Source organism: Myxine glutinosa, chromosome 6 (genome assembly GCF_964187855.1).
Source record: "Myxine glutinosa chromosome 6, kmMyxGlut1.1, whole genome shotgun sequence".
Lineage (NCBI taxonomy): Eukaryota > Metazoa > Chordata > Myxini > Myxiniformes > Myxinidae > Myxine > Myxine glutinosa.
This window is the reverse complement of record NC_136266.1, coordinates 61,007,607-61,020,942: the sequence shown is the minus strand read 5'-3', so window position 1 is coordinate 61,020,942 and position 13,336 is coordinate 61,007,607. Positions and strand designations below refer to the sequence as shown.

The 13,336-nt window shown below is 40.7% G+C and overlaps 2 non-coding genes across 2 annotated transcripts; both read left to right on the top strand.

Annotated features, from left to right (window-relative positions):
* The first annotated feature begins 845 nt into the window (after positions 1–845).
* LOC137430417 (U5 spliceosomal RNA) lies at positions 846–961 on the top strand. The gene has a single exon (XR_010985059.2). It is a non-coding gene; the product is annotated as a U5 spliceosomal RNA (small nuclear RNA).
* A 6,714-nt stretch (positions 962–7,675) lies between these two features.
* Positions 7,676–7,791, top strand: LOC144892762 (U5 spliceosomal RNA). The gene has a single exon (XR_013623929.1). It is a non-coding gene; the product is annotated as a U5 spliceosomal RNA (small nuclear RNA).
* Positions 7,792–13,336: the final 5,545 nt, after the last annotated feature.

Below are 13,336 nucleotides of genomic sequence, written 5' to 3'. Positions count from 1 at the left end.
TCACCCAACCAAAATCTAGAAGCCTATTGTTTTTGAGGTCTAAAAGGCCCAGATGACCCAAAAGTCCCAGAGGACCTAAAAGACCCCGAAGACTCAAAATACTCTAAGGACCCAAAAGACCCCCGAGTCCAGTCGGCAGGTGTGCTACAAGGAGGTGAAGACTAATGAAAATTTGGTCCAATGGACCAACGGGCTCCCTAGTACTATGAAATAACGAACTTTGACGACGTGAGGATCTCTCTGGGACTCCTCCAAACTGTAGCAATATGTATTGGAATCAGCATTTGAAAAGTTTTAAGCTGAAGCTGGCAGAACCTGGAGTTCGTGAGTTCCTGTTTTGGAACTTGGAGTTCGGGAGTTCGTGAGAAATTCACGGAACGCGTGGGATTTGTTCATGGTAAATATATTAACTTACCCAGAGTAAAAAGTTGGAAACAACAGGGGAATTTTGGAAGTAGTGAGATTCAAGAAATACCTCAAAATGTTTCATTAAAATTATGGAATGATATTGGGATCGTGCTGTGTTGGTGAGATGACTGACATTCGGAATTTTCTTCAAATTGAGCCGGAGCAACTCAAAATGACGTCATTACAATTTGCGCTGTGATTGGCTGCTTCATTTGAACGTGAGGGGAGATCCTGAGAAGGTGTTGATTTTGTATAAATAGTCGTGAAATGAAGAATAAATTCTCCATAAATTCAGAAAGTACTGATGGATTATGATAGCATGCAATATCCTAAATGAGGGAATAATGTAAAATCAATCATTTAGGATGACTTCGGAAACACCATATATGTCAAACCGTGATGTGCACATAAAAGAATGAGAATACACCGAATAAGTCATACTCTGGTTTCTCTTCAATTCGTATAAATCTTTCGCCTTTTACTAAAGATTTCCGTGGAGAGGAACATTCATGAGTCTAAATATTTTTTGATGCCCTGTATATATATACGGGGCGATCCATAACGAAAAATAGAGTTATTACTGGCAAAATTGAGGATTTTTCAAGTATATTCGGCAATTGCCTTTGTTGGCAATTTTTTAATATTTTATTTCGCGAATATGTTAATCAAGTATGTTGCTCACTCTGGTTTGTGTGTTTGTCTGTCCGCTCACTTATACTTGCCAACAGGTCACAATTTTAAACTGACCTTCAGGAAACGTTACCAAATGGTAGAGTTTGTGGCTTCACAAAATCCTAAATATTTTTGGGGTCAAAAGGTCGACCACTTTTTTCAAATTTCTAAAATCCTAAATTTTCATCCGATTGACTTGAAATTTGAATAGGATTTACATATCGGCTAACTGAATTCAACCACCAACTATTTTTGAGATCAGCATAGGCCAAAGGTCAACCACTTTTTTGAATTTCTAAAATCCTCAATTTACATCCGATTGACTTGAAATTTGAATTGGATTTACATATCGGTTAACTGAATTCAACCATCAACTATTTTTGAGAACAGCATAGGCCAAAGGTCAACCACTTTTTTGAATTTCTAAAATCCTCAATTTACATCCGACTGACTTCAAGTTTGAAGAGGATTTTTATATCAGCTAATTGAATGCAACCACCAACTATTTTTGAGATCAGCATACGCCAAAAGGTCAACATAGGCCAAAGGTCAACAACAATTTTAAATTTCTAAAATCCTCAATTTTCATCCAATTGACTTGAAATTTGAATAGGATATACATGTCGGCGAATTGAATTCAAGCACCAACTATTTTTGAGATCAGCATCGGCCAAAAGGTCAACATAGGCCAAAGGTCAACAACCATTTCAAATTTCTAAAATCCTCAATTTTCATCCGATTGACTTGAAATTTGAAGAGGATGTACATATCGACGAACTGAATTCAACCACCAACTATTTTTGAGATTACCTTTGACCAAAAGTTCAACATAGGCCAAAGGTCAATCTCTTTTTTCAAATTTCTAAAATCCTCAATTTTCATCCGATTGACTTGAAATTTGAATAGGATTTACATATCGGCTTAATGAATTCAACCACCAACTATTTTTGAGATCAGCGAAGGCCAAAAGAGCAACATAGGCCAAAAGTCAACAACAATTTCAAATTTCTAAAATCCTCAATTTTCATACGATTCACTTGAAATCTGAATGGGATATACACATCAGTTAACTGAATTCAACCAACAACTGTTTTTGAGATCAGCATAGGCCAAAAGGTCAACATAGGCCCAAGTTGAACCACTTTTTCAAATTTCTAAAAGCCTCAATTTTCATTCGATTGACTTGAAATTTCAATAGGATTTTCATAGCAGCCAACTGAATTCAACCACCCACTATTTTTGAGGCTAAAAGGATGCTCTACTGAGTGCCATTGCACTTTGTTCTGTTTTGCCAAGTATCGATCTATGAGTGATTTTTCATTTGTTTGTATGTTTGTCTGTCCGCTCACTTATACTTGCCTACAGGTCACAATTTTAAACCGATCCTCACGAAACTTCGCCAAATGGTAGAGTTCGTGGTCCGACAAAATCCTATATGTATTTGAGGTCAAAAGGTCAACATAGGCCAAAGGTCTACAAGTGTGTGTCTACCCTCAGGAGTGCCAGGAAGCACTATCTCTCCTCACTCACGTACGAACTCTCAAACCTGTCTCCTTCCTCCAAATCCTGGTGGCGTCTGGTCAAATCCGTTTCTGGTTTCATCCCCTCCCTTACCTCAAATGGCCACACAGTTGACATCGCACGTGACAAAGCCGAATGCCTCAACTCTGTGTTTGCCTTAAAATCTTTAGTCCCAAACCCATCTCTCTCTGTTCCCACCTTTCCCAGTCGAACCCAACTGGTCCTGGACTCTGTGTCCTTCTCTCCTGACAAGGTGGAGGAGTTTTTGTCTAACCTCGACTCTGATTCTGCAACTGGACCAGACGGCATCAGCCCACGGGTCCTAAAATCCTGCTCTGCCACTCTATCTCACACTCTCTCTGTTCTTTTCACCCTATCTTTTGCTCAAGGTCATCTGCCAGCATCCTGGAAATCAGCAAACATTACCGCTTTACACAAAAAAGGTGCAAAAACAGATCCTTTTAACGACAGACCAATCAGCCTGCTCCCAATTATCAGCAAAGTCATGGAATCCATCATTGCTTCGGATATGAAATCTTTCCTCTTCTCCAATGGCTTGATCTCTGATCATCAATTTGGATTCAGACCAGGTCACTCTACTCTGGACATGCTGCTTCTCCTGTCTCAACAATGGATGGAGGTCCTCAATGCCAAACAGGAAATTAGAGCTGTCTCCCTCGACATATCACATGCCTTCGATACGGTCTGGCACCCAGCTCTGCTCACCAAACTCTACTCCTATGGTATCCATGGAAATCTCCATGCATGGCTTGCGGACTTCCTCTCTGGTCGTAGTCAACGTGTGGCCCTGAATGGATTTCTCTCATCTCCCCTTCCTGTTCAGGCTGGAGTTCCCCAAGGCAGTGTGCTGGGCCCTGTGCTTTTTCTGGTCTTTATCAATGATCTCTCCGACTCTCTGGAAAATCCTCTCTATCTCTTTGCTGATGACTCCACTCTCTGCCGCTCCATTCCTCTTCCCTCAGATCGGCAGTCTGCAGCCTCCTCACTCTCTGAAGACCTGGACAAAATCACAGACTGGTCAAACAAGTGGAACATGTCTTTCAATCCTGACAAATCTCACACTCTTACTATGTCTCTCCGAAAAGATCGACTGGACAACCCTCCCATCTACTTTCTCAACAATCCTCTCCAAGAAGTTCTGTCGCTCAAGCTTTTGGGTCTCACTATCTGCCATGATCTTTCTTGGGAAAACCACATTTCCAAGCTGGCCTGCAAAGCCAGTCGCCGACTGGGCATCCTCCGTCGTGCGAAGTCCTTCCTAGGCACACCTGAGCTCCTCACCACATACAAGGCTTTCATCCGCAGCTCAATGGAATACTGTTCTCCCCTATGGGCTGGTGCTCCTGCCTCACACCTAGCTTGGCTTCACGCTGTTGAAACCAAAGCTTTCAGAATCATTGGAATCTCCCGCGATGAAGCTATCTCTGAGGGCCTTTCACTCACTCACCGCAGGCAGGTAGGTGGTCTTTCTGTCTTCTACCGACTCCTCTCCGGCCTTGCTCCCCCAGCTCTCTCTGTGCTCTGTCCCCCAAATATTCCTACAGGTCGCACAAGATCTGCCAGCAAGCCTCTGATGGTTAAACTGCCAAAATCTCGACTCTCTGCTCACCTTCACTCCTTCATTCCTCTTTTCTCCCGCCTCTGGAACAAACTCCCACACTCCCTTCAATCCCACTCCTCCATCCAGGTCTTTAAAACAGCTGTTCACCACCATCTCTTATCTTCCCCCATCCAAAACCTTGATCTTTTCTACCCCCGCTAATTCACCCCAGATCCACCTTGTTTGAAATTCCAACTTCTTTCCTGGAAGTCCTGGCAGTGTCCATATGTTTTATACCTCTCCCACCGCCCCCTTCCCATGCCCCCCCCCCCAAAGCCCTCGCCCTCTCTCAGATCTCTCGATGTCTCCATGTCTCTCGGTCCCTGCTCTCAAATGTTGTGTTTGTGTCCTTCCCCCTCTCTCCCCATCTTGTCTACCGCTCCCGATGTTATATGTTTTATGTGTCGGTTTGTCTTTCTGTGTGATTAATGTTCGCTCTTTCACGAGCCTCGATCTTGTATACAAAAAAAAAGAAAAAAGAAAAAAAAAAAGGTCAACCACTTTTTTAGAATTTCTAAAATCCTCAATTTTCATCCGATTGACTTGAAATTTGAATCGAATTTACATCTCGGAAAACTGAATTCAACCACCAACTATTTTTAAGGTCAGCATAGGCCAAAGGTCAACCACTTTTTTCGAATTTATAAAATCCTCAATTTTCATCCGATTGACTTGAAATTTGAATCGAATTTACATCTCGGAAAACTGAATTCAACCACCAACTATTTTTAAGGTCAGCATAGGCCAAAGGTCAACCACTTTTTTCGAATTTATAAAATCCTCAATTTTCATCCGATTGAATTGAAATTTGAATACGATTTACATATCGGCTTACTGAATTCAACCACCAACTATTTTTGAGATCAGCTTCGGCCAAAAGGTCAACATAGGCCAAAGGTCAACAACAATATCAAATTTCTAAAATCCTCAATTTTCATCCGATTGACTTTAAATTTGAAGAGGATTTACATATCGGCTAACTGAATTCAACCACCCACTATTTTTGAGATCAGCATAGGCCAAACTCAACATAGGCCAAAAGGTCAGCAACAATTTCAATTTTTCTAAAATCCTCAATTTTCATCCCATTGACTTGGAATTTGAATGGGATTTTCATATCAGTTAACTGAATTCAACCACCAACTATTTTTGAGATCAGCATAAGCCAAAACCTCAAATTAGGCCAAAGGTAAACAACAATTTCAAATATCTAAAATCCTCAATTTTAATCAGATTGACTTGAAATTTGAATAGGATTTACACATCGGCTAACTGAATTGAACCACTAACTATTTTGAGATCAGCGTAGGTGAAAAGGTCAACATAGGCCAAAGGTCAACAACTTTTTCACATTTCTAAAATCCTCAATTTTCATCCGATTGATTTGAAATTTGAATAAGATTTTCACATCAGCCAAATGAATTTAACCACCAACTATTTTTGAGGTTAAAAGGATGCTCTACTGAGTGCCATTCTACTTTGTTCTGTTTTGCCAAGTGTCGCTCCATGAGTGATTTTTTATTATTCTGTTTGTTTGTCACAAACTATTCTGTTTGTACAGGTTGCAATTCTTAACTGATCGTCATGAAACTTCACCAAGTCGTAGAGGTCGTCACAATTGAGAAGCCGATTGATTTTGAGGTCAAACGATCAACTCAAGGTGAAACTTCTAAAATCATAAATTTTCATTTTTAAAATCGTCAGTTTTCATCCTATTAATCCGAGATTTGATCGATATCATCAATTTTAATTTGGATGAAATGGACAATTTATTGGAGCAATGGCATCCTTTTGGGGGTGGGGGGGGTGGATTTTGCGTGCTCTGCATAACGTCTTCTTGTTTTAGTATCTGCCAGTTAATATCAATCAGATCCACCTACTCAGGTACTGATGGCGTATTAATGGGATAGAAAACGTGAACATTTCAGTCTGGTGGAGGTATGCGCTCCATCGAGTCCTGTTCTATCTGCTTGTCAATCGCCTACAGGGTACTACAATATCTTGTCACCTATTGTAAAAGTTGTGACGTTGCCTTTGGAGCTTCATAAAAGAGCTTGATGCACAGCAGCACGACCAAACCACTGATGACCTTAAACAAGCAGTGAAACTTCCTTTTAATCAGACCACTCCAATATACTCCGGGAAATGTCCCACAGAACATGGCGCAGAATTATTCGCTGTAATGACAATGATGGAGCACAAACGGATCCACTGGACACTTGAGGCTTTAGTCACGTGCTGCAAAATGTGTAATAAAGTTACACAGTGTAATAGTGTAATGCAAAATGTGTAATAAAGTTACTCAGTGAAATAGTGTAATGCAAAATGTGTAATGAAATTAACGAGTGCTGCAAATGTATGTGTAATAACTTGTGTAACCATTAAGTGTTGTCAGCTTATATGATAAAAGGCAATGTCACAATCTTTACAAGAGGTGACAAGACATTGTGGCCACCTTATGCAGGTCGTAATTCCATTGTCCGTCATGAAACCTAAACACCTGGTAGAGCTAGTCAAAAGCTTATTGTTTTTGAGGTCAAGAGGTCAACGTTTCATAAAATCGTCAATTTCCGTCCAATTTACTTGAGATTTGAACAGGGTTTGCATATCGTGTGACTGAATTGGTTCCCCCAACCAGAAGCATGAAGCCTATTGTTTTTGAGGTTTAAAAGTCCCAGAGGACCTAAAAGACCCCGAAGACTCAAAATACTCTAAGGACCCAAAAGACCCCCGAGTCCAGTCGGCAGGTGTGCTACAAGGAGGTGAAGACTAATGAAAATTTGGTCCAATGGACCAACGGGCTCCCTAGTACTATGAAATAACGAACTTTGACGACGTGAGGATCTCTCTGGGACTCCTCCAAACTGTAGCAATATGTATTGGAATCAGCATTTGAAAAGTTTTAAGCTGAAGCTGGCAGAACCTGGAGTTCGTGAGTTCCTGTTTTGGAACTTGGAGTTCGGGAGTTCGTGAGAAATTCACGGAACGCGTGGGATTTGTTCATGGTAAATATATTAACTTACCCAGAGTAAAAAGTTGGAAACAACAGGGGAATTTTGGAAGTAGTGAGATTCAAGAAATACCTCAAAATGTTTCATTAAAATTATGGAATGATATTGGGATCGTGCTGTGTTGGTGAGATGACTGACATTCGGAATTTTCTTCAAATTGAGCCGGAGCAACTCAAAATGACGTCATTACAATTTGCGCTGTGATTGGCTGCTTCATTTGAACGTGAGGGGAGATCCTGAGAAGGTGTTGATTTTGTATAAATAGTCGTGAAATGAAGAATAAATTCTCCATAAATTCAGAAAGTACTGATGGATTATGATAGCATGCAATATCCTAAATGAGGGAATAATGTAAAATCAATCATTTAGGATGACTTCGGAAACACCATATATGTCAAACCGTGATGTGCACATAAAAGAATGAGAATACACCGAATAAGTCATACTCTGGTTTCTCTTCAATTCGTATAAATCTTTCGCCTTTTACTAAAGATTTCCGTGGAGAGGAACATTCATGAGTCTAAATATTTTTTGATGCCCTGTATATATATACGGGGCGATCCATAACGAAAAATAGAGTTATTACTGGCAAAATTGAGGATTTTTCAAGTATATTCGGCAATTGCCTTTGTTGGCAATTTTTTAATATTTTATTTCGCGAATATGTTAATCAAGTATGTTGCTCACTCTGGTTTGTGTGTTTGTCTGTCCGCTCACTTATACTTGCCAACAGGTCACAATTTTAAACTGACCTTCAGGAAACGTTACCAAATGGTAGAGTTTGTGGCTTCACAAAATCCTAAATATTTTTGGGGTCAAAAGGTCGACCACTTTTTTCAAATTTCTAAAATCCTAAATTTTCATCCGATTGACTTGAAATTTGAATAGGATTTACATATCGGCTAACTGAATTCAACCACCAACTATTTTTGAGATCAGCATAGGCCAAAGGTCAACCACTTTTTTGAATTTCTAAAATCCTCAATTTACATCCGATTGACTTGAAATTTGAATTGGATTTACATATCGGTTAACTGAATTCAACCATCAACTATTTTTGAGAACAGCATAGGCCAAAGGTCAACCACTTTTTTGAATTTCTAAAATCCTCAATTTACATCCGACTGACTTCAAGTTTGAAGAGGATTTTTATATCAGCTAATTGAATGCAACCACCAACTATTTTTGAGATCAGCATACGCCAAAAGGTCAACATAGGCCAAAGGTCAACAACAATTTTAAATTTCTAAAATCCTCAATTTTCATCCAATTGACTTGAAATTTGAATAGGATATACATGTCGGCGAATTGAATTCAAGCACCAACTATTTTTGAGATCAGCATCGGCCAAAAGGTCAACATAGGCCAAAGGTCAACAACCATTTCAAATTTCTAAAATCCTCAATTTTCATCCGATTGACTTGAAATTTGAAGAGGATGTACATATCGACGAACTGAATTCAACCACCAACTATTTTTGAGATTACCTTTGACCAAAAGTTCAACATAGGCCAAAGGTCAATCTCTTTTTTCAAATTTCTAAAATCCTCAATTTTCATCCGATTGACTTGAAATTTGAATAGGATTTACATATCGGCTTAATGAATTCAACCACCAACTATTTTTGAGATCAGCGAAGGCCAAAAGAGCAACATAGGCCAAAAGTCAACAACAATTTCAAATTTCTAAAATCCTCAATTTTCATACGATTCACTTGAAATCTGAATGGGATATACACATCAGTTAACTGAATTCAACCAACAACTGTTTTTGAGATCAGCATAGGCCAAAAGGTCAACATAGGCCCAAGTTGAACCACTTTTTCAAATTTCTAAAAGCCTCAATTTTCATCCGATTGACTTGAAATTTCAATAGGATTTTCATAGCAGCCAACTGAATTCAACCACCCACTATTTTTGAGGCTAAAAGGATGCTCTACTGAGTGCCATTGCACTTTGTTCTGTTTTGCCAAGTATCGATCTATGAGTGATTTTTCATTTGTTTGTATGTTTGTCTGTCCGCTCACTTATACTTGCCTACAGGTCACAATTTTAAACCGATCCTCACGAAACTTCGCCAAATGGTAGAGTTCGTGGTCCGACAAAATCCTATATGTATTTGAGGTCAAAAGGTCAACATAGGCCAAAGGTCTACAAGTGTGTGTCTACCCTCAGGAGTGCCAGGAAGCACTATCTCTCCTCACTCACGTACGAACTCTCAAACCTGTCTCCTTCCTCCAAATCCTGGTGGCGTCTGGTCAAATCCGTTTCTGGTTTCATCCCCTCCCTTACCTCAAATGGCCACACAGTTGACATCGCACGTGACAAAGCCGAATGCCTCAACTCTGTGTTTGCCTTAAAATCTTTAGTCCCAAACCCATCTCTCTCTGTTCCCACCTTTCCCAGTCGAACCCAACTGGTCCTGGACTCTGTGTCCTTCTCTCCTGACAAGGTGGAGGAGTTTTTGTCTAACCTCGACTCTGATTCTGCAACTGGACCAGACGGCATCAGCCCACGGGTCCTAAAATCCTGCTCTGCCACTCTATCTCACACTCTCTCTGTTCTTTTCACCCTATCTTTTGCTCAAGGTCATCTGCCAGCATCCTGGAAATCAGCAAACATTACCGCTTTACACAAAAAAGGTGCAAAAACAGATCCTTTTAACGACAGACCAATCAGCCTGCTCCCAATTATCAGCAAAGTCATGGAATCCATCATTGCTTCGGATATGAAATCTTTCCTCTTCTCCAATGGCTTGATCTCTGATCATCAATTTGGATTCAGACCAGGTCACTCTACTCTGGACATGCTGCTTCTCCTGTCTCAACAATGGATGGAGGTCCTCAATGCCAAACAGGAAATTAGAGCTGTCTCCCTCGACATATCACATGCCTTCGATACGGTCTGGCACCCAGCTCTGCTCACCAAACTCTACTCCTATGGTATCCATGGAAATCTCCATGCATGGCTTGCGGACTTCCTCTCTGGTCGTAGTCAACGTGTGGCCCTGAATGGATTTCTCTCATCTCCCCTTCCTGTTCAGGCTGGAGTTCCCCAAGGCAGTGTGCTGGGCCCTGTGCTTTTTCTGGTCTTTATCAATGATCTCTCCGACTCTCTGGAAAATCCTCTCTATCTCTTTGCTGATGACTCCACTCTCTGCCGCTCCATTCCTCTTCCCTCAGATCGGCAGTCTGCAGCCTCCTCACTCTCTGAAGACCTGGACAAAATCACAGACTGGTCAAACAAGTGGAACATGTCTTTCAATCCTGACAAATCTCACACTCTTACTATGTCTCTCCGAAAAGATCGACTGGACAACCCTCCCATCTACTTTCTCAACAATCCTCTCCAAGAAGTTCTGTCGCTCAAGCTTTTGGGTCTCACTATCTGCCATGATCTTTCTTGGGAAAACCACATTTCCAAGCTGGCCTGCAAAGCCAGTCGCCGACTGGGCATCCTCCGTCGTGCGAAGTCCTTCCTAGGCACACCTGAGCTCCTCACCACATACAAGGCTTTCATCCGCAGCTCAATGGAATACTGTTCTCCCCTATGGGCTGGTGCTCCTGCCTCACACCTAGCTTGGCTTCACGCTGTTGAAACCAAAGCTTTCAGAATCATTGGAATCTCCCGCGATGAAGCTATCTCTGAGGGCCTTTCACTCACTCACCGCAGGCAGGTAGGTGGTCTTTCTGTCTTCTACCGACTCCTCTCCGGCCTTGCTCCCCCAGCTCTCTCTGTGCTCTGTCCCCCAAATATTCCTACAGGTCGCACAAGATCTGCCAGCAAGCCTCTGATGGTTAAACTGCCAAAATCTCGACTCTCTGCTCACCTTCACTCCTTCATTCCTCTTTTCTCCCGCCTCTGGAACAAACTCCCACACTCCCTTCAATCCCACTCCTCCATCCAGGTCTTTAAAACAGCTGTTCACCACCATCTCTTATCTTCCCCCATCCAAAACCTTGATCTTTTCTACCCCCGCTAATTCACCCCAGATCCACCTTGTTTGAAATTCCAACTTCTTTCCTGGAAGTCCTGGCAGTGTCCATATGTTTTATACCTCTCCCACCGCCCCCTTCCCATGCCCCCCCCCCCAAAGCCCTCGCCCTCTCTCAGATCTCTCGATGTCTCCATGTCTCTCGGTCCCTGCTCTCAAATGTTGTGTTTGTGTCCTTCCCCCTCTCTCCCCATCTTGTCTACCGCTCCCGATGTTATATGTTTTATGTGTCGGTTTGTCTTTCTGTGTGATTAATGTTCGCTCTTTCACGAGCCTCGATCTTGTATACAAAAAAAAAGAAAAAAGAAAAAAAAAAAGGTCAACCACTTTTTTAGAATTTCTAAAATCCTCAATTTTCATCCGATTGACTTGAAATTTGAATCGAATTTACATCTCGGAAAACTGAATTCAACCACCAACTATTTTTAAGGTCAGCATAGGCCAAAGGTCAACCACTTTTTTCGAATTTATAAAATCCTCAATTTTCATCCGATTGACTTGAAATTTGAATCGAATTTACATCTCGGAAAACTGAATTCAACCACCAACTATTTTTAAGGTCAGCATAGGCCAAAGGTCAACCACTTTTTTCGAATTTATAAAATCCTCAATTTTCATCCGATTGAATTGAAATTTGAATACGATTTACATATCGGCTTACTGAATTCAACCACCAACTATTTTTGAGATCAGCTTCGGCCAAAAGGTCAACATAGGCCAAAGGTCAACAACAATATCAAATTTCTAAAATCCTCAATTTTCATCCGATTGACTTTAAATTTGAAGAGGATTTACATATCGGCTAACTGAATTCAACCACCCACTATTTTTGAGATCAGCATAGGCCAAACTCAACATAGGCCAAAAGGTCAGCAACAATTTCAATTTTTCTAAAATCCTCAATTTTCATCCCATTGACTTGGAATTTGAATGGGATTTTCATATCAGTTAACTGAATTCAACCACCAACTATTTTTGAGATCAGCATAAGCCAAAAGCTCAAATTAGGCCAAAGGTAAACAACAATTTCAAATATCTAAAATCCTCAATTTTAATCAGATTGACTTGAAATTTGAATAGGATTTACACATCGGCTAACTGAATTGAACCACTAACTATTTTGAGATCAGCGTAGGTGAAAAGGTCAACATAGGCCAAAGGTCAACAACTTTTTCACATTTCTAAAATCCTCAATTTTCATCCGATTGATTTGAAATTTGAATAAGATTTTCACATCAGCCAAATGAATTTAACCACCAACTATTTTTGAGGTTAAAAGGATGCTCTACTGAGTGCCATTCTACTTTGTTCTGTTTTGCCAAGTGTCGCTCCATGAGTGATTTTTTATTATTCTGTTTGTTTGTCACAAACTATTCTGTTTGTACAGGTTGCAATTCTTAACTGATCGTCATGAAACTTCACCAAGTCGTAGAGGTCGTCACAATTGAGAAGCCGATTGATTTTGAGGTCAAACGATCAACTCAAGGTGAAACTTCTAAAATCATAAATTTTCATTTTTAAAATCGTCAGTTTTCATCCTATTAATCCGAGATTTGATCGATATCATCAATTTTAATTTGGATGAAATGGACAATTTATTGGAGCAATGGCATCCTTTTGGGGGTGGGGGGGTGGATTTTGCGTGCTCTGCATAACGTCTTCTTGTTTTAGTATCTGCCAGTTAATATCAATCAGATCCACCTACTCAGGTACTGATGGCGTATTAATGGGATAGAAAACGTGAACATTTCAGTCTGGTGGAGGTATGCGCTCCATCGAGTCCTGTTCTATCTGCTTGTCAATCGCCTACAGGGTACTACAATATCTTGTCACCTATTGTAAAAGTTGTGACGTTGCCTTTGGAGCTTCATAAAAGAGCTTGATGCACAGCAGCACGACCAAACCACTGATGACCTTAAACAAGCAGTGAAACTTCCTTTTAATCAGACCACTCCAATATACTCCGGGAAATGTCCCACAGAACATGGCGCAGAATTATTCGCTGTAATGACAATGATGGAGCACAAACGGATCCACTGGACACTTGAGGCTTTAGTCACGTGCTGCAAAATGTGTAATAAAGTTACACAGTGTAATAGTGTAATGCAAA